Source organism: Melozone crissalis, unplaced genomic scaffold (genome assembly GCF_028551555.1).
Source record: "Melozone crissalis strain CALT ecotype California unplaced genomic scaffold, PUWL_Pcris_2 ptg000027l_1, whole genome shotgun sequence".
In the NCBI taxonomy this organism is placed as follows: domain Eukaryota; kingdom Metazoa; phylum Chordata; class Aves; order Passeriformes; family Passerellidae; genus Melozone; species Melozone crissalis.
Window position 1 is genome coordinate 36,213,784 of NW_026535805.1, and position 26,693 is coordinate 36,240,476.

The 26,693-nt window shown below is 38.9% G+C and overlaps 1 protein-coding gene across 4 annotated transcripts in view; it reads right to left on the reverse strand.

Moving 5' to 3' along the window:
• Positions 1-26,693, reverse strand: part of ARID1B (AT-rich interaction domain 1B) — a 324,803-nt gene that overhangs the window by 295,839 nt on the left and 2,271 nt on the right. The gene's annotated exons all lie outside the window — the stretch shown is intronic.

A 26,693-nucleotide genomic window follows, 5' to 3' on the forward strand; every position in this document is an offset into this window, starting at 1 on the left:
TCTCTACGGTTGGAGAAGACAGACTTGGTGAGGAAACATTTCTCATCCTATGCACCAGTAGGTCCTTATGGGGGGTGGCAAGTCACCACCGCTATTTCGGACTCCCTTCAGATTAGATCTCAACCCTCTATGCAGTGCAGCTAAAGGTGAAGACATCTACCAGTGACTCAGTGGCTGTCAACATATTTCTGCAAGGCAAAACAAAACCAAAGAGTCAGCTCTCCCCCAGGCTTAAGAAAGATTATTACTGCAGAAGTTGAGAGCTCATGGAATTAAGTTTGCCCTTGCACCATTAGGTCTGTCTCCTCCACAGATGCAGCAGTCTTAAACCCACAGCCACACTTCAATCCTCACAGGCAGCACACGTGCCCACCCCAGGTATCCACCCAGCACAGGGCAGTGAAGGGGCCAGGGTGAGCTACTGGAGCAGGGCTTCACTTATCATACAGGCAGTGAATGCAGGAGACAACTGTCCTACCATCTAAAGCAGCTGTGTGCTGCTCAGGCAGAAATGGACTCTGCATCTGCCACAAGTTTTCACTAAATCAAAAAAAGTTCAAAATTTACCAATTTAATGCATCCTGACTTGAAATCATGGGGCTTAAATTGCAGGAAATGCTGCATATCTACAACTGCAACAACTTTTGAATTTGATGGTAGAGGTGCTCTGAAAGTGTTTTCAGAAACTGTGTGTTTCAACCAAAAAATGAACAAAAAACCCCCATCATTTCTTCAACAAAGAACCGATTTTAGAATTTAATATGTTCATGATCAATACCACTGAAAACTCTGTAACAAAACCACAAATTTTGTCTTAAGAACAGTGTATGGCGAGGAAGATCTGGAGCCATACACTTAACAGAAAGAAAGAAGAGCTGCTCATCAAGTACTGTCCTCCCTCCTATGAAGGCAAAAATTTCAATGTAACTTTTTCCAGCTTTAATGCATGCACAGTTTTCAGCTTTATCATTTTTGTAGACTATCTGATTTCTTTCTTATAGCAAGACTTTCTCTCATCCATGACATTTTGAAAACTTATTAAAAGAAGTTGCTAATTGAGACATAAAATAATCTTATCTGAAGGTTCCTTTAATATTTATTAACTTCCAATATTTTCTTTAACATCAGTTCCAACAGTTTTCAAAGACAAGTTTTCAGTGACAGGATGATTATGAGATGTATATTTATCCCTCTTTATGTATTCCTCTTTATGCTGTAGGGATCATAACCCAACCACTCCACAAGTGCTCTCTAACATCTACCAAAAATGACAGCATTGCTCTAACTGCATCACATTCCTCTAAAACCCAGCATTCATGTTTGACTATGAATGGATGAGCATGTATTTTCACATCTTCCATGCCTTTACTTTCTATTACATGCTGTAGTGCAAAGTTTTAATCACTTATTAAATTTTATTTTAGTGTCATGGTAGTAATCGATATCCATTTGTTTCTTTTCCTGCCCTTAGAGAACATCCCAATTTTTCTCTAGTGCTGTTTGACTCCTGATACACACACTACCATTTTGCCAGTTTATCTAGTGTTTGCTCATGCTATTTTTTACTGCCATATTCTTCTAGGTAAGCCTAGATGGATTCTGCCTTTTGCTTCTTATTCTGCACCTCCTCTTCAACTTACTGCATTTCATTAAAACTGAGTAGATCTGCAGTTCCTCAAAATACCTCAGTCTTGTTCTTTGCTTCAGTCCACAGAAATACCATAATTTATAACCCCTTTATAACAGTGCCTATCTCATGTCAGTATCAGATTCATTTGCACATGTACTATCAGGCTTTGTGAGAACAGAGCATTTCGTAAGAGTTCTGCCTATTATCTGCCTCATGAGCACCTTAAAAAACCTTCCACCTTAAAAGTGGAAGGTTTGCTTATGATTTCAACAGGGCCAAGGTTTCATTCTCAGTCTTTAGATTGACAATACAACCATTAAGGTAGGACACTGAAAAACCTACACTACCTACAAATAGTAACTGACAACCTTTTTCTCATACCTGCTCCTTTTTTCAATGTTTTGTGTAAAAGAATACATAAATTCAACATTTCTGCTATATGCAGAAGTGAAAAAATTAATATTCTACACCCACTTATAAACTCAGTATCACCACCACTCCTGCTCTCCTCCCATCCAAAACAATCAAATAAATCGCCTCACCCTGAAGTACCTGCAGATTTAATTTTGCCTTTTCTAAAGTGACAGAAAAATACACTACCATTTTCTTCAGTTGTTTAGGCAGTGTTTTCCAGTTACATCATCTACACTCAGATCTGAGGCAGCTTGCACAAGACAGTAACTTGAGAAGCAGTCTGATCAAAACCAGCTCTTACTTTTAAGGCATTACTGTAGTTATGCACACATTACATATATATATTTATCCACTATAAAGTTATCAACCAGCGTTTCACTTCTAACAACAAAATGTTTATTTGAATTATATTTATGAACAACACCAGCCACTGTCCCAAAATGCAACTAACATTTCCATTTAAAGATGCCACAAAGACCCTCACCACTGAAATCTCCAGACAGGGAGGAGTGGGAGACACTTGAACAAGGTCACAATGGGATTTAGATGTGAATCCCATTCAGCTAGTGCTCTTTTCTACAAGGCAGACAGAGCAATTCACTAGAAGATGAGTATTTACATGAGAGATATAACTACTTTTCAAGTGAAAGTGTGCTTTCTTGTTTAAACAAAAAAAAATTGAAAGAGGCATTAGTTTGGCTGACAACAGCAAATGCAGCGATATAAAGCAACTATAAGCCACAAAGCATCCCAAGTAATGCTCCATCATTTGTGCCTGTAACAAAAAAACATGAACTCAACACTCTCAAGTAGGCTTCCCCTCAAACTCCTAGAGCTATGAATACAATAACTCTTTGTTTATTCATTGATCTGCAGCCAAAGCTTCTGTCTCCATATTAAAAAAAAAAAAAAAAGAAAGAAAAAAAAAGAAGAAAACATATCTCTGTATAAAAACCAAAGCCTTGAAACCTCATAATAAGTAAAGACAGCTGACAATCGGTTACCGACATTCCAAGGAAGACAGGCATGGAGCTCTCAACTCTATGTCAGGCACCAAGTCACAAATTTATCGCTGAAGATAATCACAAGTATTCACTATAATACAATGACACAGCTGGCTTGAGGATGGAACTGCAGAAAAGATAATCCACTCCTAGATAATGTCATCATTTGTATGAACATGTACAAGGACGCCTCGGCCAACATTTTTACGTGACAAAAGAGGGAGTATCAAAACAACTCTTGTCAAGTATGTTTCAATATCCATTTAAGAAAGTTGCAAGCAACTATTAAAAAAGTATGAGTGTACAGCATTAAATTCTAACATTAATAATAAAGTCTGAGAGGTGAATAGTAAACATGCTATTTTTTTGAAAAAGGAAATCTACTGTCTCTTTTACTAGAATTTTAATTTTAAAAGGCAGTTGCTCAAACACAATAAGTAATAAGCAAAAACAAAAAGCTGAGTTCAACATAAGTCTATGATGAAAGAAAATCCAGTAAATGAAGAAGCACACACTAGCAGAGTTTTAACATAAATAGCCATTTTGCTTGTCTTAAAGGCTCTGCATAGTGTCTGATTTCAGCTGCAGGGAGACATCAGAAAGATTATTTCCCACTCAAAACAGAAAGTAAGTAATTAACAAGGCGAAAGAAAAAAAACATCAAAGCTATGCCCCACAAAGAATCAACTACTACTTGCCTAGACCATTTACAAATAATTTCTACAAGCAACTGTTTCTGCAGGGTGAGGTAGAAGGATATACTGTTTTTCAGCCTTCTTCCGAGTCCTCTTTAACACATACAACCTGTAAAGCCTGTGTATCAGCCATTCTCTATTTATAATTTTGCATATAGATAAAACTGAACAAATACTAAAAGAACAAATCACAACAAACATTGCAAAGAAAAGAAACTTGTTTTTAATGAAGTGTACATAACTAACCTCTTCAGTTGCCATTACAAGTGCATGCAAAGGTTAATACAACATCAAGAAACAATTATACACATTAACACAGCTGATGGCCAAAACAATCCTAGGTTTCTGACAAGTTCACATGGATATACAGCCCAGAACCGCTGCCCCTCAACCTGCCTTTGTCATTGCCAGCTACTGACAGCTAACAGGTTACTCTGAAGTCAGCTTAACGTGTGTCATCTGTCCTCATCACACCTGAACATTCAGTTTTCTCCTGTAACCCACTTTCCTAATATCAAACTTTTTCCAGGAAGTACTCAGGAATTACAGTCCTGTCTTTAGGTTAGTTTTGTCCAACTTGGATGCCTCTGCAAAGAAGGATGCCCACTTTTCTTCAGGCATGCAGAAGCTCTGCTCCCCTCCTCACCAAGTCTGCAGCAATTTCAAGCACAGCAGAATTCAGGGGTTCTTTAAAATGTCTTCTAGCAAACTTATCTGCCACTACAGAACAGGTCACTCATTCCAGCTGCTTCTCCTATGCACTGCCATATCACGACCACGCTTTGGCTACTCCAATCCACAGCCCAGTCTGAACCCAGAACTGCCTGTGTTGGATGGCTTTGCACCAATACAGCAGCTTGGGCACTGGAGTACGGGCAGACATGGGCAGAGCCCTCAGTCTGGCATTTCAACTGTCAAAATAGCAACCCCCAGCAGGAAAGCAAGGCACATAGCAAGGCAAAATAGCAACCTAAAGTTCTCAGGCTACATTTATCACTGGATGCCTCAAAGCTTTAAGGCCTCCTCAGTAGCCAAGGCTATGGCTCAACAAGGAAGAGAAAATCCATTCATAAACCCAGAAAACCAAGTTTAAAAAAGCAAAGCCCCACCCAGAATACCAGTTACTTCTATTTTGTCTGGCAATGAGGTTCTCAGCTTCCTAGACAAGTAAACACCTTCACTCACTGTGCATGGCTGCCATCTGGAACTCAGAAAAAAAATTCCCTTACCTACTTTGTACAGCTCTTACACAAACACGGCGTTAGATGGACAGAAAAGGATGTACTAAAAATAGTGTCTGTCAGCCAAGGAATAGAGCACTGCCCTGAGTGGAACGAGGGGAGCTCTGCAGGAAGGCTGCCTGCAGAGAAGTATTGCAGTAAGAGGGGGAAAATGCACAACGTCCTAAATATAAGTGACGGGGGGAGGGATGTAAATGGAAAAAAATCCCACATCCACTTTAAATTTTAAAGAAAAAACTTCCTAAACTTAATATTCATGTGGATCTGAATACACTTTTTCAACTACTTGCCTTTACTCACAGCTATAAAATTAAAAGTTAGTTGTATTCAATTGCTGGAGACAACGCTAGCTGAGAAAGTGAAATTGTGGACACTGGGGATGACAGAGTACCCACAAAAAGCTATAACCAATCACATCTAGGTCACAAGCCAAAAGTACATACAGTTAGCTGCAGATTTTTTCCACTCCCAGTGATATATATAGTTCTATATTAACACACACACACACACACACACACACACACACACACACACACACACACTCAAAAAGGTATGCTGGTCATATATCCTCAGCATTTATGGCAAATTATTAATCAAGTCCCACCTGAAACAATTTGTTAAATTGATTTTAATCACTGGGCCTCTCATGTGAAGCTTTGTATAATCAGCATTTCATTTACAAAATTAATTGCCTGATTGATTCTCAAGAGGCAGTAGCTGTCATTACACTGCTGTCATAACTTTTGAGTAGGGGTGTCACAACACTGAATTCTGACAGTATGAAGAGCACTGCTATTTAAAAAATGAGGGCGGGGAGGTAGGGGGGAAACAAATACAGTGATTTCACAGAATTGCTCTTTAGCCCGATAGAATGTTAAAACCATTTCCCAGCAGTTCCAGCCAGCCTCCCTGTTTTCCATTCATTGAATAATGTGCTACTCAGCTATTCAGTATCTTTTCTTAGAGGCAGGTTCATTTAATTCAATTTTATCATAGTTGCGGTTGCATAAAATGAGTTTGTTGTTGAATATACAAAAGATTTAATCACAGGCCGCTCTTAAGGTTATTTGTAGAGCAAAGTTTGACTTTCAAACACATGGAACTTTTTTCCACATCCTCAACCTTCAGGAAAGCTATCTGCAATTAGGTTTTTTTTTTTGGTTTTTTTGGGGGTTTTTTTGCTGCTGTTTTTAAACAAAGCAAAGCAAATCGTAACTTCACAGAACTTATCTAGGAGCTCCTTTAGAAAGCTTTTTTTCCTCCACTTGTTTTATAAGCTGTGTATAAGCCTTGGAGCCCTGCCAGAGCAGGAAGCAAAGCTCCTATATTTGCTGTAGTTACTCCTATAGCCATCACCACTATATTCTTGGAAAAGACCGGTGCTCCGGAGAGGCGGCGCAGGCCAGCGGTTAGGGCACTGAGTCATGAGACAGGACTTCTATTCCTGGCTCAGCAGCTGACCTGATATGCAAACATGAGCACAACACTTCACCTTCCTGTGACTGCATTTTCACTCTCATAACAACAAGTCTTATATGCACTTTTAACAAGGAAAGACACAGCATGACTTTGGGGAGACTGATGTCAGTAATTAGGCAACAAGAAACAGGACTAGGAGTCAAGGGTAGGCTAAGGGAAGAAAAAACTCCAAACCTCTAGAAGATATTGAAAAGGAGAAATTGCATCAATAGGCTGCAACAAGATACTCTAAGCTTTCAGAAACCTCCATTCCAAAGAAAAAAGGTCCCTAGAAGCATCTTTAAAAGGAGTGGAAATAAAGAGAAAAGATGACCTTAAATTTCTGCTGCTAGATCACCTGGAATGGTATTAACGCCTTTGAAAAAAATCACCTATTTCTAAGATAAGGTCAAAAATAAGCCCCTGAACTGCTCAAATTCAGCCTTACACACTAGATTTCATCAAGTGTTCATGAAAGAAGCAAATGTAAAATTTCTAGACCATGTTCTGAGATTTTACTGTTACCAAAAAAAAGCAAATGACAACTCTTCAAAAACTGAATTATACTTACTGCTGGTATTTGTAATTGACCTCACCAGAGCAATTCCAGAATAAATCAGAGTTCAGGTAACATTAGAACCTAGCAGATATTTTAGACAACACAGCCCCTTTCCTCTTCCTACCCCCCAGTTCTTACTCTCCTCCTGAACCACTGTCAAATATTATCTTCCATTCTTCTCTGCAAAGTGCTCTGCCACTTGAGTGGCTTTATGCCATTTCCTTCCCTTTTTGCCAGGTGTCTGAGTTCATGATGAATAAAATTGGGGAGGAGGTGAGACATGGACAGGGGGACGCAAAAACCAGTATCACTGACAAAATTGATAGATTACTGAAATAAAGATGCATAAAAGAGTAAATGAATTGAAAACTCCATCAGGCAAACAAAAACAATTAGCTGTTTTCCTTTTCCATAGCCATAACATGAAATTTCAACAAAGGGAGGTTCAGAAGGTTCTGTCCACACTGAGAAATATTTGCCAGAGTTTTAAGCTATCTCCTTCTGCCACACCAGCAAGGGTTCAGAAAAAGGAGAGAATCAGTCACCCTACTTGCAAGACAATATAGCAGACTGGGACACTAAAAAGCAGTGCAAAGCACTGATTTTCTATATTTGTTGGTTTCTAGCTTCACAGCAGGTAGCTTACTGATTAATTGAGCATCTTCTCTTTTCAAGCCTAACTTTTCTTTTTTTTTTTTTAAATAGGTAAAAATGGTCTTAATTAAAATAAGAAAACAGAGGAAAGCCCCTAGCTAGAGCCAATTTATGCAGAATTCCTAAAGGCATATATTTAGCATCAGGGTAATTGGAATGCAAACTTAGCTCTATAACAGAAGCCCTGTCACTTCTTCAACTGCCAAGAAACTTCTCTTGTAACATATTTTCTATATTAAAACTGCTTCCTGTAGAGGCTGAAAAAACTTGGTCACAAATAGTGCAAAATTTTAAGTTACCTGGAAACAAACCAATTCATCTTTTTTTCACCATCATTCCATAATGATCTCTGTATCACACTGGCAAAAATAAAGTGTCCCAGATAGAGACACACCAGCAGCATCAGCTCAGCCCAAGGGTCTGCTACAAACAGATAATGAATGTGGAGCTATACACCCACATTGTGGAGCTGGAGCAATAGAATCTTGGTGAGTACCTGCCTGTGATTATTTTTCATTTATAGTGACCTTTCTCATCAACACAGACATTGTCAGCAGCATGGAACTAACTTCCTGGGCAGGAGCAAAGCAAACAAATTCATCAGCAACAGGTGATTTAAAGCACTAGAAAATGGGGGAGGAGGCAGGTTGTAAGTAGCTAAAATAAAAATTGAAATTAATCACCAGAACAAACTACAGTTATGAGTAGGAATTTTCATTATTGACTGAAAACATTTAATAGTTAAGTTATAAATTAGAAGAAACAGTAAATTGAGGGTTGAAGCCCTTGTATCACTTGAGAGAACAATGTGACTAGAAACCATGAATCCACACACATGCCTACAAGTCACACCCGCTCTATTGTATAATGTAACTGATTCCCAAGTATCATTTTACAATTCTGATTAGTTCTTACAAAAATCTTGTTTATTAAATTGCTTTCTTTAGGCATTCATAACTGCTAATTTGTTTCCAACTAAATCATGTATCATCTGAAAAAGACTACATTGCAACAGCAAAACGACACTCCTGGGATTACAGTTCATCTAGATTTTAGAATTAAAAGGACAAAAACCAGACGAGTTGTAAATTTCACTGTGAAGGTAGTGGTGGTAACACCTTTCAAGTAATTCTAAAACTACTAGTGCACTTAGCATGTAGCAGCTGTACTGAAACAAACATAGCAAGTCAAAACCTCAAAGTATTAAGGGATCTGTTAATCCTTGAATTTTAATTTCTATAATTCAAAAAATCGATCAACATATATGTAGTATACAAACATTTTGAAAGCAAAATAACTTTCTGTTATTATAATTTAAAAGCTATGCTGATTTTAAAATACTGTCAGCTCTAACTCCTACATGTTTTAAACAATCTTAAAACTTTGCAGAAATTTGGGAATGACTTCTGAAGAATTCTAGAGAAATGACCTCCAAAAAATGTATCTCAATGTTAATTTAAAGTTCACTGTGGCTTACCCAGGGTCAAAAAAATCAGACCTGGGTTTTAACCATGTCAAATTCTGGTTTATCTTAGAGCCTTCATCTATTTCTCAAAACTGGCAGAAGTCACTAAGTCTTCATTATCCTTCTTGCAATCACAACAAATGGGACAAATTCTTCCACAAGTCCTGGCAGACTACGGAACGTCCCAGAGCATCTCAGCTCTAACACATGCGAATAACACACATCTAGGTAAGTGCAGAAATAAAGAAGTGGGAATAACCATGGGTATGAATACTTCTGCAACAGAACATGTAGGATGTTCAGAATTAAAGGCATAGTTTTAGTATAACTACTACCAAGAACTTTCCCTTTCTATAGAAAGTAGATGTGTTTTCAATACATGACCATAATTTTCTCTTAATATCACACCATTTAAAATTAAATTAAAAATCAGCATGTGAGACATATCTGGTCTGAGAAATATGAAAGATGATCCACTTCTTCAGTATTTCTCATCCAAAAAAAATTTATTTAACAGGAAACCTGATAATGCCATATTCATAGAACTGCCTTCCCTCTCCCACAGCAGAAACCATTATATTTTCAAATTCTCTCTGCCTGAAAACTCTTGGCTTCTTTCCACTTTTATGCCTACCTCTTATTTCCCAGTCCTTAAGAGAGCCCACATCAGCCATCATGCAAAAACACCAACACAGCTATCTAAACACACTTCAAAGAAACTTCTTTACTGTTAAAGAGGATCTTCAGGATTAATGAGCCCCCTTTGGGCACAACCCAAAACAGAGTATTCCCAACTTCCTAAAATTACTAAATCTAGAACAGAAGTAAAATTAACAATCAGATTAGGTCAGAAGGAAAGAGAAGGGAATCACTACCTTCATAAACACTGAAGCAGTACAGCTACAGGGAATCTTTTCTGTAAGTCTGAATAAGCTATTTCTGGGGGCAACAGCTATTTGAGTATATTTACATCTAAACCTTCTCCAAGGCGGCAACTTACACCAGCACCTTCCTGCAGCTGTTGAGGACTCAAAGACAGTCCACTCAGTCAAAATCACTTGGCCTAGTCAGAAAAGGTCATTTAGCAGCAAAGACAGATGTTTCTCACTGACATAACCAAAAGGGAAAATGAAGCAAACAAACCCAAAGACTCATTTTAGCAACAAGGTATCTGCAATTCCAATTTCAGGTATTGTTCCCTTTAGAAACATGCTATTCATCAGACATTCATTTGCAACCTTCAGTTTAGATTAAAGAGCTGCAGATACCACACGTAAAATTCTGAAACATGTGTTCCCTTTATTCTTCAAAGAATATAAATCTTTACTTAAGGCCACACTGTTCACTTCATATCTAACCTGACATTTCAGCTAAACCCAGCTCTTCTGCTGAGTACTATCATTTCTTGAACACATTCTTCCCCTTCTCACTTCTACACTCCTACCCACAGTTGTTTTTCTTTTTTCTGCTCAGCTCTTTCATGCAAAAAGAGATTGAATAAAAAAAAGGAAAACTGAAACTGATTACACACCAGAAATACTGTCAAAGTATGAAAATGAAATGCTACACATTTTTAAACCAAACTGCTCAATGCTAAAGAAGAGGAGACACTGGTTACAAAGCCAACACAGAAAAATAATCATTTCAGGAATAAATACACCTGAACAACTGACAGCCAGATAAAATTAAAATGGGATATTACACTCAAAAATACACAAACATCATTAGACTATTTTGACAGAAAACACAGAGTTTCCCAACAACACAAGTAACTCAGAAACTTGAAACAATCCTGAAGGAATCCATATATCCTCTCACACCAATTCCATGTAAAGTTCAGCTAGCACAAAGCTTTGGGTGGGGAGAGAAGGGGAAGGAGTAAGCATAAATAATTCTTTTTTGCTCAGTCTGTTACTACTACAGGACAGACGAACATCTGCCATGAATGTTAGGTCTGCCTCATACTGTCTCAGAGCTGACGGATAGATTAAATGACCTGTTAGCGTCACTTCAAGCCCTGCTCTTCTATGATTTGGAGGTTATTACATCACCTCTATTTTATTATAAGGTTTCTCCCATTTCTGCAATTCTTCAAGTCATAATCCTCAATTTCTAGCAAAACCAGACCATATGAACATTACAACACTACAAACATACTAGATACATTGATAAAAGAAAATTAAGGGAATAAAAAGAGGCATGTTTTTCAAACCAATCTTTTCATAGGGAGTAAAAAAAGATATGTAAGAAAAATTGTTTCTAAGTAATTTATGTTGATATTTGCAGAAACTGTGAAAATACTGTAAAAAATGCTTACATATTCCTGGTTTTGGGGAGATGTAAATGTAAGGATGAGATGAGCTGTGTGCTAAGCAGCAAAGGAGATATGGGAAGAAGAGAACCCAGAAGACAGCCAACTTCAAAACACAATCCATGGGAATGCCTCCCTCTAGGTACCCACCTGTGACTGAAGCAGGCAAGAGACATCATCCCTACCAAACATACCTCCTACACATCATCACCCTCCTCCTGACTACACTACACACCAACAGGGCTCCTGCACCTTCCCCTTCCTCTGAATCCAATTTGAGTTGCTCCTTGCACAATTTATGCCTAGCAAGTCAATTATGATCCTGTCTTGTGTAAAGATCAATAAATTTCAGCAGTTCTCCAAACAATTAACATTTTTGGAAGCAGTTTTTTCAACTTCATCAAGGAAGCTTCTTTCTGTGATCCATGGAAATACATGCAATTAGAGCCACAGTACAACAAAACTCAAGGAATAATGAGAAACAGCAGACAAAAAGTGTCGAACACAGAACTCATTAGACAGCCACACACTATTCCACCTGTTGTGCTGTACACCAAATACTGGTAAAATCACAGGGGGGGCAAAAATGCAGATATATCCAAGCAGCTAGGAACATGAATTCTGATCCCTCTTTATATCCTATTGTTATCCACAACCCAGGAAGCTGTTAATTGGCCTAAGTAATTGGTTTAAATACCCAAGTCCCATTATAAAAATATACTATAAAAATGCTTAGACACTTATCACAGCCAAGAAATTCTTAACTAAAGTTCAAAGCTGAAAAGGCACAAGGGACTTGTCTACACTGAAGTAAAAAAATGCATAATTATACCAATATAACTATCTCAGTGTGGGAACTTTCTCCAGCATAAGAGTACCCTCTCCCTCTTAAGCTTACGTGGTTTGGAAGCAGAGTAAGATAAACCATAAAAACTCTTATTCTGGTATAAGAGTGTCTCCATAGGGAGTTATATTGGTATAATTATAGCATATAATTATAGCACATAGTTTTACTGTGTAGACAAGAACTAGATGCCCAGTCCACATATATTTTCTAGCAAAACAAATGGTTATCAAATTCCAATAGAAGCACGCAAAATACTTAGCTTTTATTTTTGTTTGATGCACCTTCTTCATTTTAAAGTGATGAATTACTTCAATTAATCTTCCTTGAAAATGCTTTTCTCTCTACTATTCTATATGGTAATAGATTGTTCTTCTGGTGGAGGCATTGTAAACTAACACTTTGAGAATATCTGCAATATCTCCCACTCTGATTTAGTCTCTCATATAAAGCAAGTGGTGAGAAATCAGGTACAAGGAAGGAATAAGGTGCTGTTTACACATCTGACTGTTAGACTCGCACCTTTTATAGTACATCCCCAGCCACTTTAAACAGTCAAGTGCTTCAATAATTTAGTCTCTATCCTTCTGACAATTTCATTCTCACCTCATTTGCTATAGAAGTTAAAACATTTCAGTCAACCTTGACGAAGCTGTGCTTCCTCCTCCCCCCTTCCCCTGTACACACTGGGGGGAAAATAGTATATCTGAAAATCATGCCACTAGTTGAACCTCAAATTATAAGAGAGAACCGATAAAGAGAAAAACTTTAACGCTACAAAAGACTCCTCCGAATTTTTTTAAAAACAAGCAACTTTTCAGATACCTAACTCCAAAACCTAAGCCTAAGCCAAATAAACTGATACCCTTTGTGAGAAAGATCCCTTAAAAAGGATGCTAACAAAAATGTGGTTGTGCTAGCCTCCAAAAAGTGGAAAGCACTGACATCCTGATACAAAGATACCAGTGGAATTATTAATCACAATAATACTTCAGTTTGGGCATTTGAAATATTTTACTAAGAAAGGCTAAGTGAGCCTAGAGATAATTAAGGATTATGGTACCCATTTTTCAGGATGCGCGGGTAAATCTCTTTAGCAAACTGTGGTTTTTCTTCTTCAACCGTTTTGAAAACACGATACTGCCAAGAAGAGCTCTATGCAGGATAGGCATCCCTGTGTTCTCTTTTGTCCTAAACAATTTCATCTCTCAGCATAACACCAGTTTCATCACCTTGGAACACACCCGCAGTGTTCAGAACAAACCTTGTTTGCTTTCACAACCACCGTCCCTCGTGGTGGCAGAGATCTCCTGGCAGGGCTCCCCTCCTAACTCCCCATGGCCAGCACAGCCTCTCAGCCCCCCAAAGCACTCACTGGCTTTGCTACTCTGCACGATGCCCCACAGAGAGACCCCCTGGAGCAATCCGTGGGGCGAATGCAGAGTCACAGGGAGCACCAGTGCTGGGTGAGGAGGATCACCACAGCAGGGAAGCTCCTTCCCAGAGGTGCTCACTTCTCTGCATGCTGAAGTACCAGCAGTGGGTAAAGAGTTTTCAGTGGACTGTGAAGCAGCATCTACACAACAAAACTGCTGCCCTATTTCCAAATCAAAAGCTTGCATCTGTGTACAGAGGAAATTGCGTACCTAAGCATGAAGGTCAACTGATCTGGAAATTCATCCTGGTATTTTCAAATTTGCCAGTATGCCAGTATGTCTGCAAATACGCTGGGAAAAAATAAACAATACTGACAGTTCTTACATGCAAAAATTTGACATACCAAAAGAAAAGCAGCAGCAAAAAAAAAATCTCTGAATAGGCATTATACAAATGACAACAAAATAGAAATGTATCAAGCTTAAGCAGAAATGGGTATGAAAACCATTAGTTCCAACAGGTTATAGCAAGACAAGAAGAGGAAGCTAAGTTAGTCCAGAACTCCAACACAAGTCTGGAATCATTTGCCTTTATGAAAACACTGTAAATAGTGGAAGGAATTAACTTCACATGCCCTTTGACATCAACACCTGAGCTTATCAGCTTAGACTTTCTTTAGAGCAAGGGGAAAACCATGAAACTTTAGGAGCAGGATTCATTAGACCAGAACTACACACCTACTTTAGGATGAGATGATTCACATGAAGATCTGACTATTTTTTTGCACCAAAGATCCACAAAAAGATCAGGTACAAATGCCTACAGTACATATGGTTACATGAGTTCCACCCTTGATATCATATTTTTTGAAGATACTCACAGCTTATTTGGCCACTGCAATCAATGCATTCTGTATAATTATCACCCTTGGGGAAGAAAAATACTCTCTGCCTCAGTTTACCTCCTTTTAAGAGAGGGATAACAATGGCTTCCTGCTCCAGACAAATGTTAAGAAATTGCCTGTCATTATTTATAGACTAATTTTACACTCAAGAGGCAAAGTAGGAGGAGGAGTTTAGGCTGACAGAAGCACCACTTGTACCACACCCAAAGGGGCTGCCAGGGCCTGATGCCCACCCTCAGTCGAACTGGCCATATTCTCCCTTGCTTCACCTCTGTGCTGCAAAGATTATGCTGCAACTCAGATCTGCTCAATGATATGGCTGAAAGCTAAACATTCACAGGTCTTACTTGGCAGGATTAGTTTTCAGACAAATCTTGAGCGGATGCGATTCACCTTATGACACAAGGGAAGCAGCAGGGAGCTGATAAAAAGGTGGGGACTGGTCTTAACAGCAGAAGTGAAGTCTTAGATCAGCTTCAGACAACCATTAGACTCCTATAGTGGTGCAAGATCTTTTAGCAACACAAAACTGGATGAAAGAGTACTCAAGGAGTGTAACAAAAGGCTACTGAAAAATGCAGAAATAAACAAATTAGATTTTCGAGTTTTCTTCAGTTTCCCCCAAGAGAAATTCTGGCTTGGTATCTACACAAAAAAAGCAGACGACCACTTGGATCAACACTTATTTTCCTGTGCATTTATGTGTTACAAACTTTCTCCTGTTAATTTGCTCTTTGTTTCAGCCTGTGATCCTCAAAAGCCAAGAAGGACAAAACGCTGTCTTTCTGAGGAATACCCTCGTGGACCTTCTCATCGATGTACATAGACTGAACTCAATTTAAAAAAGATATTTGCTGCTTATTCCCAAGTATTAATCTAAAAATGACAAACAAAACATGTTACTGAATGCTCAGTATCAAACATTTTGGGGGAAAAAATGGGAAAAACCCCACCCCGTCATGTTCATTTGTCTCTTTGGATATATACATATATATTTATATATATATATATAAACCCACTTCTGGAGAGGAAAACTGCATTTCTTTCTACTTCTACTAGGCTGAGATAATTTGCTCAAGTAAGACAGACAACCATATGTGAGACCAAGAATTTCAAGAATGTAAAAATATCGTCAGAAATCATAAATATTTGAACCTTCCATTATGATGCCACGACTAGCTGCAGCCTTTAAGAAAAAGTACCTACTTTCTTCTTCCATCTCATCAAGGAAGACATCAGCCACAAGCAAATGAAGAATTTAAACAGAATGTTAAAAAGCAGGAGTAGAGAAAAGAAACACAGAGGGTAAATCAGACACTGTGAGATTTTTTTTCCAGGCAACAAGATTGTTGCAAATAAACATCTAGGTGTATTTACAGACAAGGCAACAGAATTTGGAAACTATTACACAGGAAGAAACTGGCTTCAGTTCTTTCTTGAATCACTAAGCTATTCTTCTACAACAATGGAACCTTAACACACTTTTGAAATAGGCTTCATTCACCATCTTCATAAGATACATCCCCTCAAATGAAATACAACATTGTGGAATAACAAACAACCATTGCTGGCACTCCCAATCTTCTGAAGAGAATTAAAAGGAAAGGAAATCTATGAAATGAAGTATCAAGTTCTATAAAATTGTATAGAACATACCTAGTACACCACATCACTACTTAATATAGACAATCATATGCCAAGTGTTTCCTCAGTTCCAGTCTTTTCTACACTTTCCACATGTACACCAGCAACACCAGATTTGAATTTTCATGTAGACATCTTTTCAAATATATTTTGGGCAAACAGAATTTTTTTTTAACCACACCAGCCATACCAGGTAAAAAATTATGCACATCAACATTTACATTTCAGCTTGGTTTTGTCTCCTTTGTTTGTTTCCTTCCTTTAAGTCTGCTATTGCTTAGAAGATAGAAGATCAGCAATAGAGGAACCTGAAACAAAAATACCAGCACCATCACCCATAGATAACTACTTGCACAGTTTTTACTGTTATACTGCCAAGCCTTGTCAGGATTTGGGGGCTTGCTTGGTTGGTTTTTAGTGACTTTTTTTTTTTCCTTTTTCTTAAATGCAACTTGACCCCTAGTCACTAGGAGAGCCTGCACAGGAAGCTGGATAGTGAAGACATTTTCCGTGCTGCCACTCTTTGCCCAACAACTTTGTCCACTTGGAGCAGAGGAGCAAATATTAGTCAGAGAGATGGATGGGTACCTGGACCACTGAAAAGCTATTTTCTCAGTGACTATACAGTCACACTAATCACTGTTTACACAACTGTTAAAATTGCAGAAGACAGTAAGGATGACTTTCCCATCACTCCGATGACTTGGAAAGTGAGAAAGACGTCTTAAGAAAGAAAAAGAAGTATCACAAGACAAAGGAGCAAAAACTTTGGATAAAACAAAGTACTATGACTTTGGGAAGAAAATAAATGAAACAGATTAAGATAACCCACAAATAAATCTTTCACTCACTGAAGGGGAAAATACAGAGGAAGAGTGTTGAGCAACCACACCACACAACACAGCTGGCACATAACAACATTAGGATCTGCAGAAAAAGTAGAAGACGGCATCCACCATTCTGTCAGCCACATTCCAGTACGTAACAGCTCAGTCACTCAGGCCCTCCTCAACCTTGCTCTTAATGAGAATGTGAATTGTTACTGTTGCTTTTATTATTGAAATCAGCTCAAGAACTAAAAGGAGGAATGTGTGGCTATGCAAAGTCTTCCTGGGACAGAGAATCCCTCTCCACTGCTTGTTCAAACAGCTGCATTTAGCAAGTTTCCTGTGAACAACCAAATCCCTAAATGTCCCAATATATGAAACAACTAGTCCATGTACCTAAATCTAAGACTTTTCAAGGGTCTCAATTAATCCAGAAAATGTTCTGATTGCCATCAGCAATCACATACAAAGCCCTCAACAGCTTGGACTGAAGTAGCCTATAGACTTCTAGCTAAATCTTGGAAAAATCTTTGAATACTGGCCTCTACTCCAACACCTTGATCACTTCAAGAAATGAGAGACACTTTGTTTCATATGCTCCTGCCCCATCAGTCCCTCCTCTTTAAAGGAAAAGTTCAATTAAATTGGGAACTTTTCTTCAGAATGATTTTAAATGGGTTTTTTTAGTTGTGGTTGGATCTCAGTTAGTGTAATTGCTATTTATATCAAAACATTAAAAGGTCTGGTTATGGGGTTTATTAGAAAAGCAAAATGTGTTTTTAATACTTAAAAAAACCACAACAAAATACTCCGTAGCACTATTTCCATTTGTATTTGCATACCACATGTTCAACAACAAAAAGAGCATTCTGCAGAAAGTTAAAAATCTCAGAAATGTTGCTGAATTAGTAGCTCCTACAGTTTGTTAGTAGGAAAACCGGCTCTGTGCCAGGCTGGAAGTGGGGGGGCTATCACAAGGGATGTGTGTTAGCTTCGGGATTTAAAAGAAAAAACACATATATTGTAAACCAAAACGTAACATACAGGACAAACAAATGCAGTATCTCTTTGCTAGCAAAATTTTTAAATGCAAAATAAGTGTCAGTTAAGATGCTAGAAACGCCCCACACGGTGCTGCTCCTCAGATGCGAAGGCAGAGCAAGGCTTCTCCCTTCTCCCCAAGGCAGCCGGGCCCCAGGGGCCATGGCTGGACACGGACGCGGTGCCAACACTCGCCGGTCCCACCGCTGCGGGCCGGGGCATCCCGCGGCCGGGAGCAGCGCCTGGCCCGCTGCCCGAGCAGCGAGGCTGCTGAAAAGCAATAGATAGCTTCTGGCAGCGGCAAAGGGGAAAATATTTTGATCATGTGACGCCACACAAGCGAAGTAGTTCGCTCCGTGTGTGCAACTTGCACAGACGCTGCCACCGGCCCGCACCCCGCCGCCCCCCCGCCTTTCCCGGGGCCGCATCCCGCCTGGGAAATGCCTCCCTCAGGCACCGCCGCGGCAAAGCAGCCAGCGGCACCCACACGGCCGGCACGGCCCACGGTCAGCGCGGGCCGGCACCGAGCGGGAACCTACCTCCCGCACACAACTCGGCCTTTCTGCCCACAGGAAGGGACAACTTTCAAATACAGGTAAAACTGACACGTAAAATTATTTTGCTACTGCTGGTACGCAGCTAAAACAGCCTCAAATGTACCTACCTCTATTTTTCCAAAAATATTTCTTTAAATAGCTTCTATGGCCAACCATAAACTTAAAACAGCAACAGCTCTGAAGAATATGCTTATTAATTTTCTTTGCTTGGGAATTTCAATCAAATTAGAAACATCAAATTTTAAAAAAAAATTCACAAAAGCGCAATTATTTTCCATAAATCATGCCTGAAAATAAGACATCAATACTAACGTTTCATATAAACAGAAAATCCAAGATATTCACAACATAAATTGCTACACAACAAAAAAAAAATACAGAACTCCATACATTCCATCCAAATCAAAGGCTGCAAACAAACCAGCATATTCCTTTGATGCTGTCAAAACAAACCTCCTTATCTTTATTTTTAACTTTAAAAGAATAAAATTTAAGAACTACAAATCCTGTCCTTGTGCTTTCAAAAGAAATTTTCAGAGCTGATGTTTCAGTGTCTTGCTTACAAACAAGTAAGTCTGACAAGCTAACCAAATAACACGATCAATGCTGGGAACACCAAGTCTCTGATCCCATCCAAACAGAGGAAGGCACAGTGCAGACTGGATACCTTCCCATGTTACAAATATTTAGGCTGCCTATTTATTCTGCCTTACTCAGTAATTAAAATTAAAACTGCACACCAAACTCAAATGATTAAACAAGGCAAATATTATCCTTATTTTAACACGGGGAAACTGATGTATCGGTCAGTGAAACCAGCTATCTTTAGGTCATGCAGACTGCTAAGAGATATCAAGAATTTCTGCACCAATTCTCTACTAATATCATTTTCCTGAAGTCACATAATTTACTTACCATGGCTGAATTCACTGCTTGTGTAAAGAAGGCACTATTCCACTTCAATCAATCTGTGAATTAAGCCATGTCCACACAGGGAGCAGCACACATGACTACAATTATATTTTAAAAGAGGATCCCCTCCTTTTGGGATTTTCCGAACCGATTTCCTTTCTTTACTCGAACAAAGAAAGAACAACCATGCTCCAACCTGAGGTCCTTCTGTGAAAGACAGCTGTACCAGGGACTGCTACAGCCAGGCCAGCCCTCTCTTTGCCACACAACACAGACATCCTTGCCCTTTTAAAAGGTGACCAAAACCTGTTGTGGAACTATCCACCTTTTGAGAAACTCAGCAAAATACCTCAATAACCATACCCGCAAACCCTTCAAGAGAGGCTTCTTATTAAGGTTGTTTCTTATTTTGGCAGTGAAGATACGCTACCACCCCAATGGTAAACTAAATGCAAAGGGGTTTGCCACAACAGCCATTACTCAAGGATGCAATTAATTCCCTGAATCTAACTATGTAGCTGCAACAACAGAACTTCACAGTGAACCTAGCCACGTGGTCTTTAACGGGCAAGTAAATTGATTCAGTAACTTGGCAGAATTACATCCAAGAGAAAGCCCTGCTGCATAAAATTTCTTTTTCGAGTAAGTAGATACCTAAAACAAATACCAAACAAAACAAAACAAAAAACAAAAGAGACAAAAAACCCCACACCACTCCCCAAAACCACATGAGTATAAAAAATTGAAGTAGAAGCTTGCAAGACTCTAATAGTAACACAACTAACACTATCCCTTTAAAAAAAAAAAAAAGGAATTTATACATCAAGGGTTTTCCCCATTTTCATATTCATTCTTTTTTTTAGCAACAAACTAAAATTCCATATATATCTACTTCCTTAATTTATAAAAAAGTTTAAAAAATAGAAGAATATTCTTTCCCCACCCTCCAATGGTCAGAAAGAGACTGATGTGGGTGGCAGGGGAAATCAGTGGCACAGATTTACAGATGGAAGTGTCAGAGGGCCTATCACTCAGATGGATGTCTTCATAAACAATTACTACATCACAAACCTGAATTCAGTATCTTTTCAAATCTGAAAAGCCTACAACGTAGGGCGAGGACAGAGCACAGCAGTGAATTCTTAAAGGCAGGACATCATTTGGCAATTGTGCATGTTTAGGTGCAAAAGATTAATTAACAGCTCTTAAAATTGGAGAAAAACTAATAAATAGATTACATACTTCTACACATGGCTTAGTCCTTCTGATGTAGTTACTAACTCACAATGACTCAAATGCAAAAAGTAATAGGAACGTAGATCGCACACTGATAGGTCTATACTGAAAGCAATTCCTTATACATGCTGCAGAATCATCCAACTCTGTTTTATATCCACAAATTGGCCACTACACATTCAGAAATTCAGGCCCTTCATAAACTTGTTAAATTTACAAGGAAACTAACATTTCCACTATACATGGAATATAAATGCACAATGTATCAACAAAAACTGCCAAAAACTTTTACACAGATTTCTCATTGGTTTTAATAAACATAGATAAAATATTTTAATAGAACATCAGGACAATGATCTCAGGTTTCCCAATTTCCAAAACAACTGCAGGCACCTTCAGACAACATAAGCATCCTGCATTGCGAATACAAAGTTTGATAAAAGGTACTTCGTATTTGCAATAAGAACAATTCCTATGTGAAAAGCAATCTTTAAGTAAGACACAACAACTGTGATTTCTGCATCAAATCTGTTCACTTCAAAACTGAAGACAATGTATCTGCCAGATAAAACAACCGGACTTGGTGATAAGGAAGTCTGTGTGCACCCCTGCAGTCACCCCGCGCCAGCACACACGGGTGCTCCGTGCAGAATACTCATCAAAAGACAAGTTCCACGACACTCCTTAAGCTCCTGGGCACTTGTTCAACTCAAGTTTCCTCAGAGTTTAATTCCTATGAGAAATCTAGCATCTTTATATAGATGATATTGGGTATGTAATGATAAAACAGTGCAAGGAATACTGAAATTTTGAATTATGGTGCCTCTAGTTTAAGGTGACTGTCCTGATAGAGCAGACAAATCCCTTGTTTCGCTCAGTTATTTGTCTTCTTACTCACCGAATAGATTCCAGTAAAGCTTGTGTTCTCCCACAACAGAATGTGTACACAATAAGACTGGATTTATTCAAAAGCTAGAGTTTATGGCACCAAGACCCTGGCTATTTCCAAAACACCTGCCCTCGGGTGTGCCTGTCTGAAGCAAAGTGGCTGTAATGTGCCTCAGTTTCCCCACCCTATACAACAGGAAGAATAATTTTTTACTGCAGTCCGAGGCACTCTAGAAAAACAGTGTAAAGATCAAATGTACTTGGAATATCGTTACTGAGAAGATAAAGGCAGTCAAAATCAATTCTGTGCAAATTAGGCACTGTCCCCACTGTTTACCAACTCACATAGGTTTTTTTAAGATACATCCATCCCTGAGGATTCCTTAACTGCAGTGGAACACCACCATGGATGTGTTTGGCTTTTTTGGAGCTGACATATTCCTGGTGGATCACTGGATGCCACACTGTCAGAACTGGAAGTACAACAATGGAAATTGTCTGGCCTACCTGCAACACAAACATCGCAGCACTCTGCCAGCACATCAGCATTTGTGTGTGAAACTGAGCAGGAGCAGGTACCATGGGGGAGCAGAAAAAGTAAAAGGGTAATACTATGATCTGAATGGCAAAACATACATTATTGTACAGAAATCCTTCCAGTTTACTAAAAAATAATTTTAAATTTATTAACAGGTAAGACTTCCTTAAAACAAATTTTACTCTAGGATGATTAGCTCCACAAGACTTTTGTGCATTACATTTATTTGCTTCTATAAGCACCAAGCAATACAAAAACAACACCGCTAAGCAGCACTTTCTCTTACTAGTTTTCAAAACAAATTTGAAAACCACTAAGGTATACTTTTAATTTAAGTTTAATTAAAGTCCTCATTCAATCGTACCAAAACATATATTTAACACTATGTAAATAGCCCCAAAATTGAAAGAAAAAAGTTTTTTTCCCAAGTACCTTAATAATCACAATTCTAAAATATATTCTAGCAAGTTAGCCTACCACAAACACATGCTACTGAAATTCTGCAGCCTTGAGCATGCATGCACAGTGAGTGTGGCAACACTGCTTTACATATCCACAGAGAATCTTCAAAGCCTCCTGATAAACGGCACATTTTGAAGAAGTAATAAAAGATGTAACTGGTATAGGGCAAAGGTACAATCTCAGGGACCAAAGAATAAATAAACTATGCAATTCTCACATTAACAATTAGAATGTCAAAATACCTATAACAAAACACTCGAGGAATAAAAGTAACAAAGATCTATCAGTAGCTAATCAAACTTGTTTTCATTGCACGAACTTAATCTAGTTTTAACTAAGATATTATCTCAGAATGAACAAGCATCACCTAACAGACCATGCTTAGTAATTTCAAAAACATTATTTTACATATGTAACTAGAAAATTTGGCAATGGATTAAATGCCTTAATTTTTGTGTCCCGAGATTCAGATCAGAATGCCAAAATGACAGTAATCGACTGCTTAGTAGAAGAATCCTTACATTATGGAAGCAGTAACAGAGTAGGCAGGTTTGCATCTCTCTTTCTTCATTGTACCTCGTACACAGGGTTCTGCTGTTCCATGTGTAGGCATAAGTGCTACTACAGAAACCAATAACTGAACACCAAACCACAAAGTGTCAAATATATGGTCGTAATATATATATAGATGCTACTAACTGTGAATATTGCTATTTGCTACTTCTAAATAGAAGCTATGTGAATACTAAACTCTTTATTTGAAACTGCATAGGGAAAAATATATTTTATTCTCCCATTGAGACATCAAGAATCTATTCACCACACTAACAGCTGTTTAATGGCCTTCAGGCACAGGACATGATTCTGCAGCCTTGGCTTAGCCAGAACTGTCAATACGGGCAATCTATGTGGCATAAAAAGAGCTGCAGAATCGGGCATATTCATAGTTTCTCTGCAACAAAACAAACAATACATACACAAACTCAGAGCAGCTCAACATATTTTTTTCTAACACTTTCTCTGTATCTCATACAGGTACTCCCGAAAAGACTCAGGTTCTCTCCTTCTGTGTAGGTGTATGTAAATCATACACACGTGCACAAAGGAGAAAGACGTGTATAAAGTGCACACTGAGAAGCCAGCTAATGTGTTAAACTACTGCAGTGCAAATCAGAAGTGAAGAATAAAAGGAGTCTTACGACTCTAAATATCTGTATGCTGTCAAGGATTAATCAATAATCAAAAGACCTGAACGACAAGGTACTGTACTAGCATCATACAAGTCCCCCACCATGAAATCAATGTATCTGTGTGAGCAACATCCATCTCCTCCGAAAATGTGCATTTCTTCAGAAGCAGGAAGCCTCTATTTCAAGCTTCCATCACATCTCTCTGTTGGGTAAGGTGATTAAATTAAATAGAAGCAAAATTTTCTTAAATAATTTAATAGGCTCGACAAATATAGAACTTAGTTCATAGTAGAATGCCACAGTTCTTCGTATTACAAAAATTACCCATGCCGAGGCAAGACTTTCCTGAACAAGCATCTCAGATGTTGTAACCTACTGTCGGTCCTTTCTCTCTGTTCACAGGACAATAGTTCCTTATAGGCTTAGGGGCCAATCAACATCTGCTTTACAAAGGCACATGACAAGTGAGCATATTCTAATGTGTATACACATATCGAGAGCACACACACAGATGATTATTAGAAAAATGAAGAGAAGCCTTCTGTTCAGATGCTGGACTAAATATTCCGGTTTTCTTTTTCAAAGAGCAATCAATTTCTCTACTTACAGGGAGATTGACATGTGGGAATTAAAAATAAATAACAGTGTACAAAACCAATTGGGTTCTGCAACCTAATGGTAACTACTTTTTGACACAACCCATTTTATACATCAAAAACATTAATTTAAAACCTAAAAAAAAAATTATCTCAATCTCTTACTGGTTAAATGAAAAAAACATAATATAAAAAACAATGATGTCTTGCCTTTATGACAATTATTTTAAGGAAAAAATAATTTTAAAAAAATAATCAAAGAAATTGTGCTCTTGCCAGACCATTCTTTCTAAGCTGAATGCCAATCCTTACAGTGCAAAAAAAAAAAAAAGAAAAATAAAAAAGAAATCTGTAAGATAGGATGTAAACCCACAAATATAAGGAAGTATTTCTAAGGGTCATACTGAGGACATAAATTAATTTACTCTCACTCCCTCAATAAAAATAAAATACTTTAAACAATCTCCACCACGAAGAAAGAGCACCCTGAACGAGCATGTACAATGTGTGACAACGGTTTTCCTAGCTTTTAAATTCTGAACTACCTGTTTAAAAGGAGATGATGCAAATATTTTTAGAGTAATTATGAAAGGTTATGCATACGAGGCCTCATCACATTATGGCTTCCAGTGACCCTTTTACCATTGCAAATTTAAAAAATGGTAAAAATTAACACATACACACACAGACACAAATCTTATTTCCTTGGAAGAAAAAGAAAGGAAAATGGAATAAAAACTAAAAACATGACAGGAATGGTCTGTTGGAAGTAGACAAACACACACATAGCTCATCTAAGGTTACTATTTTTTTCAGGATTAATACACCATTTGCAATATTAAGTGGTGATTTTTCCAGATTCTATTCATTACTTTATGGAAAGATGCAGCCGTTGGAGGACCCCAAAAGCATACACCTGCATTTGTTCCTGTCAGACCTTGCTGTTAAAAGCTGTTAAAAGATTTAACAGTTCTTAATAGAAAGATCTTGTTGAAGGGAGAAGAAACCCATAAAAATCTAATGCACTACTCCATTTAACACAATTCACTTTCCTACTGAGAATTCGAGCCTAATCCCACACTTGTGTAGAAAAATAATGAGATCAACAACTCCCGATGCTTCTTGAAGTATTCTAACCACAATTCAAACCCAAAAGCACGTTTTCTCCGGAATATCTGGATTTGTTGCAGAGCTGAAACAAACACAACCTCTGGCAGAGCGGCTCCTTCTCCCCTTCTTTGTACAATACACGGCATTTTCTCACCTACAGCAGCTCCCATGCAAACACGATCTTTTTAAGAGGCATGCTCAGGATAGGCATCGAGCTAACAGAAACGCAACGAAACTAGTATTTGGTTTCTTTTTTTTAATAAAAAGCCAATCCCTTGCATAACATCCATAATATGCAACATTACAAAATGTTTAGGTTTGTCAGGGTTTTTTGGTTTTTTTTCTCCTTTTCTTAAAGAAGGCTCGAGCGCGACCCGAAAACCCGAACCCTCGTCCAAAAGCACTGTTATTACGAGGCACTTTCCCTACCGCCCCTAATTAGCGCGGAATTAAAAATCTGAAAGAAGCAAGTAAATATAGATAAGTAGATAAACAAATCAATGGGAGCCCAGGAGAGGCGGGCGGCGCGGGCAGGCCGGGGGGCGGGGGCGGTGCCCGCGCGGGGCTGGCGGCGGTGCCCCCCGGTGCCCCGCGGTGCCGGCGGTGCTGGCGGCGGGGGCTCTGTGCCTGCGCCGCTCCAGCGCCTCTATTTACATCAGCGGCGCGAGGTGCCCAATGGCGCGCGCGGAGCCAATCAGATGGCAGATTAGATGTCAACTCGGAGGCAGCTGTCGGGAGACGGTTGCAGCCAGTTTACCTCCACAATTCAAATTCCCAACCTGGCGGGCGGAGGAGACCCGGACGCTCCTCCAAGGGTCGCGCCCGGCAGCCGGCATTCCTGCCGCGCCTCGCCGCGCCGCCCCGGAAAGGCGCTGCGCCGCGCCCGCCGCCCCGCGATCATCGCGCCTGCCTATCGATCGGATCCATCCATCGATCGATTGCCGGAGTTACCGGGGCTGGGGCAGAGGAGTGCGGAAGGGAGCGGGGGCGGCGGCCTGCCCCGGTGCCCGCGCCCCTTCGCTGACGCCAAGGACTTTTCCCTCTTTTTTTTTTTTTTTCTTTTCTTTCTCCTTTTTTCTTTTTTGTTTTTTTTTTTTATTTTTATTTCCGCGTGTGTTTGGAAGTGAAAGGCAATT